Here is a 6,292-nt window from a genome sequence, read left to right on the forward strand (position 1 = left end):
CGGCCTAAGTATACTGCAGCCAACTGGACCAAATCATGCAGAAACTTACAAAAAAACCCCAAAAAACCCCCAGCCTAGATTAGTCAACAGATCCACTCCTATTTTATTGCAAGACAACGCCAGACCACACATCGCAAAAATGACATTGGCGAAACTACAGGAGTTCTCCATCATTCACCTTACTCACCTGATCTTGCCCTCACTGACTACCACTTCTTCCAGAATTTGGATAATTTTTTGATAGGAAAAAAATTTAATTCCGACGATGCTGTAAAACAGGCCTTCCAAGATTTTATTGACTCTAGATTGCCAGGCTTTTACAGTTCCGGGTTGGACAAGCTACCGCTGAAATGGCAAAAGTGTATTGATAATATGGTTGCATACTTTGATGAATAAAACTATTTCTTGTATTTATAAAACTTAGCAAAATTTTTTTTTCTTTTCTACAATTTTCATACTTGATGACCACATATATATGCTGTGTGGTAAGAAGCTTGTTTCTCCAACCACGTGGTTACGGGTTCACTCCCACAGCATGGCACCTTGGGCAAGTGTCTTCTATTATATCCTCGGGTCTACCAAAGCCTTGTGAGTGGATTTAGTAGACGGAAGCGAAAGGAAGCCCGTTGATTATATATGTATATATATATATCAGAGGCGACTCCAGGTGATCAACGTCATTCGGGCTCATAACAGATTTCGCATAAGGCATATGCCCGCTCGAAGAATTTCACATTTTTTCGTCTTATTTCTAGCCCCAAATGGCTTATTATTTTTTTTATATCTGGCACTATGTCTTTCTCTATTTCTAAGTTAAGGGCAAAAATAAAGCAACTCTGCAAAACACAACTGCTCTTTACATATAGACGCACAGAATAACAACAATCAAATAACGACAGCAGAGTGCACAACAAACATTAGCGATCTGTCGCCTTACTCTTGACAAGAGATGCCAGTTAGTATTTTACACCTCCCAGGCTCGTTCGTTGTTGAATAATTTTTCGTTCCTTTAAGAATGCTGTAAAACAGAAACTTTTCATAGATTGGAATACAGATCCTAATCTCTATAGAAATTTATTGTTTCAAGGAAACATTGAATTTGAATTACTTTTAATTTTTACGATTATAGATAACAACTCGGGCTGTAACTTCTGAGTCCGAGTCAGGTGCATGTGAACGATGTCGAGAGAAGGTCTGCTACGAATGATATTTTTTGACACAGGGCACCTCTAAGACGACCACCAGACGCTGAACGAAAATAAATAAACTGCGACCAGGCTCAATAAAAAGAGCCCAAGTTACTGGCTACAATTACATACTTGAAGTTAGTGTTGGCAGAAATTAAATCAGCTTGTAAATACGCGTTTCACTTTACTAAATTTATATTCGGGCTAAGCTCGAACAACCCAAGTGCCGGAGTCGCCACTGATATATCTATGTGTGAGTGTCTGTGTTTGTCTCCCCATCACCACTTGACAATCGATGTTGGTGTGTTTACGTCCCCGTAACTTAGTGGCACGGCAAAAGAGAACGATAGAATAAGTACCAAGCTTAAAAAATAAGTACTGGGTCGATTCATTCGACTATAAAATTCAAGGTGGTACCCCAGCATGGCCGTAGTCTAATAGTTGAACCAGGTAAAATGACACACGCACACACTTATACCTACACTCGTACACACACACACACAGGTGCATACACACATATGTAGGTTCGTAGCTAAGTGGATAGGGTGTAAGGCTCACGATAAAATGATGTGTTCGCTTTTTGGCCCGGGAGGCACGTTGTGTCATAGAGCAAGGCCCTTCATTTCACTTTGCTGCAGTTTACTCAGCTGATATGAGTACCAGTCGGATGTTAATGTAGCCCCTTCTCTTTCCCGCTGTGACATCGTGGTCGTTCCGCTGGGTCAAGAATGGGAAGGTCGAGAGCGACTCTAAGTCCACTCACAACTATATAGACTCCGTTTAAGAATTAGAGAAAGAATGATGTATATCACTAAGCTATACTAGCTTGCACGTAGTTTATATATATACATATAAAATACAAAATGGGACAAGAACGCAAAACATCCGGACAGTTAGGTGATACAAAGAAGGACAACAAAACATCTATACAGACGATACAAAGAAAACAAGGACGGGTCATTCGGAGTTTTCTTTCATCAGTCGAGTTCCAGATTATCGTCGCAATCTCAGCTGATTATACTCGAGATTGCTCCAATCTGGCCAGCCCCAAGGAAAAACTAAGCTAAGAGTATTATAGATAAAATCCAGGCTACATGTGTTTCATAGTTAGCAGAAGCTCTGAGGTGGTCAATTATCGAAACGATGGGTAGAACGAAAGCTGCTTTTCGGGCCAAGGATACTTTGATTATAAGAAGTTTATACTGTCGCTGGGAGATTTCGTGTTAACTCATTGGGAATTAACCTGGATTTTACCTACTCCATTCCCTAATTTTTGAATGTTTATTCGCATAACAACCCCAGTTGCTAACCGTGAACTATAAAATTAACTTTCTGCGTCGATAAACTACAAATGTTCCTGAAAGTTGTTTTATTTTATATCTTCTACGGATTGCTTGAAGCTCACTAGCTTCGTACACCTTGATCCTTAGATCTAATCTTTTCATATCCACCCATCCATCCATCCATCCATCCATCCATCCATCCACCCATCCATAAACTGACCATGAAACTAATACACTTTGTTGTTCCCTCACCTGTTCCTATCTTCTGTTTTTGTTTTTTGTACAATTTTGAACTAAACACACGCACGCACGCACGCACGCACGCATACGTACGTACGTAATACGTATGTATGTATGTATGTATGTATGTATGTATGTATGTATCTTTTACCTTCTAATTGTTTCAGTCATTAGACTGCAGCCACACTGGGGGTGGGGGCACCACCTCGAAAGGTTTAGTGCAATAAATCGACCCCAGTACTTTTTCTATCGGTTTTTTCCGCCGTGCCACTAAGTTACGTGGACGTAAACACAACAACACCGGTTGTCAAGTGGTGGTGGGGGACAAACACTTACACAAAGACACAGACATAGATATATACAGACACACACACACATACATATATACGACGGGCTTCTTTCAGTTTCCATCTATCAAACCCACTCACAAGGCTTTGGTCACCAGCCCCAAAGTTCCAGGCGCTGAAAAAGAACCCGGATCCAGGTGGTTACACAGCAACACCTGCGCCAAATCATTCACCTAACGGCTCAATAAAATCTCTGCACTAAGATCCCACCGCATCATTCTCGCTATCATTGACAATCCCAACGTGTTGCACGGGGTAGTAGACCCGTTTTTTCTATTTGTCTTTATTGACAATGTCATCGTCGTGTCATCAATGTTTTTCCTTTTTTTTATATTTCTCTATAACAGGTTTGTCTGGTTTCATGTTAAGTTGTTTTAGATGTTTCATTAATGATATTGTATATTCAGTGACCTAAATCTATAGTTTTCTTTTGACCCGGACAGGAAACAACACTGCGTTTAGAAAAGAATATTGTCGATTGAATCAATCTCGAAATGTCATTGTTATCTAATTTTATCGATCCCTTGAAGGAAGAGAGTGTGTTTTGAACTCAAGATGAAGACGTAGTAGCAATGCTTATTGTAGGAATATAATAAATCTAGTCATTAGACTGGATTGTCTTTAGCCTTTTCGTTACCATTTTTCTGTTAGCACACACTGCCTTTGCTTCAATTAACTTTGAAAATAACGAAGAATTTCGTAAAATAACTTTGTTATTATTAAGATAGTGTTACTCAAATTTCGTCGAGGTCGACTTTGTCTTTCATTCTTTCAGGGTGGATACAATAAATACCAGTGAAACACCGGGAATGGTGTAATCGACTAATCCTCTTCTGCAACATTTTAGGTTTTGTGCCTATAGTAGAATTATTAAGGATAATTTAGGATTATTAAAATGGTGTTTGGAACATAAATTAGTGGGAAATTTTGATTGAGACTTAATGTACGTAGATCACTTTAAAATAAGTTTCCTTCTTAGAACAATAGGCGGTTTCAAGCGCGTTGATACCGAAAGGTGTAAGGTTTTTAACGGAGATTTTTACTTTAGATTATCAACCCGTATTATTTTATCAACTCTCATTAGGATAAAAAAAAGGCAAGTTTGATCTCTACTGAATTTGAACTCGAAACGTGAAGGCATACTTGAGACTAAATAATTCAAGCTTTCAGTATCAGTTTGTTATTAATATATAATCTTGAATACATAAACGTACATAGGTACATATATACATACAGACATACAGAATAATGCATACATGCATACCGTGATATGGCTGTGAAGCATATTTGGATAAGTGTTATACAGTGTTTAAGACATCTGATATGGATCTCAATACGAAATGACAAGTCAAATACACAAGTGCGTGCACACACACACACACACACACAATCCGTGATGCTTCCTGGGGTTATTAGGTGTTTAGTGTCTTTGAATATCAGACACCGTCACCCAGGCGAGCCAGCCGAGGTTGATCAAGATCCAGCTTGACCTACATCTTGATCCTAGTGGCAGTTACTATTAGGTTGGCAACTAAGTTCCCGCCGCTTTTTTTTAAATTAAAATTTTTTTAAAGGTTTAATAAAAAATAACAACTAATTAATCAATAATGTATTCACCCTTGTTGTTTACAACTTCTTCCCAACGTTCAACAAGATTTTCAATACCTCGTTGGTAGAAATCACCCGATTTCAACTCGAAAAATTGATCCAACCAAGCTCTCAATTCTGCATCAATATTGAACGAAACTCCTCGCATAGCATTTGAAAAAGATCGAAAGAGGTGGAAATCCGTTGGTGCCAAATCAGAAGAGCACGGCGGGTGTGGCAGAACTTCCCAGCCATGCGTTTGAATGGCTTCCTTGGTCATATTAGCGATATGAGGGCGAGCGTTGCTGTGCAACAACAACAACAACAACAACAACAGTAGAAAAGTCCAGCTGCGCCAAAGGTGCGTCTTACTTTGATGCTGAGCGGAGGAATCCTAGAAGATCAACAATCAGGATCACCGAGATCTATCAAGAAAATAACTGCAAGGCATCCATAAGGGTGGCATTCATGGTTGTGTAATCAGCTAATGAAAGATTCACTATGATTCAAGCTCTCAATTCAGATTCATAATAATAGAATTGGATGGTGTGAAAGCAGCGAAAACGGGAAAAAATGTCACAATATATCACAGTGCTGTTGTTGGCACTCCGTCGCTTACGATGTCGAGGGTTCCAGTTGATCCGACCAACGGAACGGCCTGCTCGTGGAATTAACGTGCAAGTGGCTGAGCACTCCACAGACACGTGTACCCTTAACGTGGTTCTCGGGGATATTCAGCGTGACACAGTGTGACAAGGCAGACCCTTTGAATTACAAACACAACAGAAACAGGAAGTAAGAGTGAGAGAAAGTTGTGGTGAAAGAGTACAGCAGGGTTCGCCACCATCCCTGCCGGAGTTTCATGGAGCTTTAGGTGTTTTCGCTCAATAAACACTCACAACGCCCGGTATGGGAATCGAAACCGCGATCCTATGACCGTGAGTCCGCTGCCCTAACCACCACTACAGTGCAGGAGATATTAATACAACTTTATTTATTTACATTGTCAGACTCTATGCGATTGTATTTCTCTTGAAATCAGTTTTCTGTCAAGAGAACGAATGATATGTAGAATATTTCATAAACACCTGCCGATATTTTTGTGAAGTAGGAACAGATATCTTCACATTAAGTGAATCCAGTTAACATCTACGCATTGTGTTTATCTATTATTTACACACTGTGTTTATCCATCTATCATTTACACATTGTGTTTATCCAATGTACACCTACACATGGTGTCTTCAAGGAAGCCAACAAGTACAAAGCAGAGACAAAAGACATTGACATTGGTAAGGAGAAAGAACAAAAAAAATAAAATAAAAATAAACAAACAAAATAAAAAAAAATGACAAAAAAGAAAAACATACAAACAAAAATGTCGGAAAGCTTTAATTTAAGCTGAAATTGGAGATATAGAATACCACGCTAAAACTATGGCAACAAAGACCCAGCCATGGCCAAATAGCTGAGCAAAACTAGACAAAGTGGTAGAGAAAAATCATTGCACTAGTTATCGTCTGCGGTTTATAACCTGACGTCATCCATATACAAAAGATAGTTGATTGCCTTCTGGAAGCATTTGTATCCGATTCCAGTCTAATTTAGTATGTCATTAAAGGTATTGACACCAAGCAGAAAGAAAAAG

The sequence above is a fragment of the Octopus bimaculoides genome, chromosome 6, assembly GCF_046866305.1.
Source record: "Octopus bimaculoides isolate indiv1 chromosome 6, ASM4686630v1, whole genome shotgun sequence".
NCBI lineage: Eukaryota > Metazoa > Mollusca > Cephalopoda > Octopoda > Octopodidae > Octopus > Octopus bimaculoides.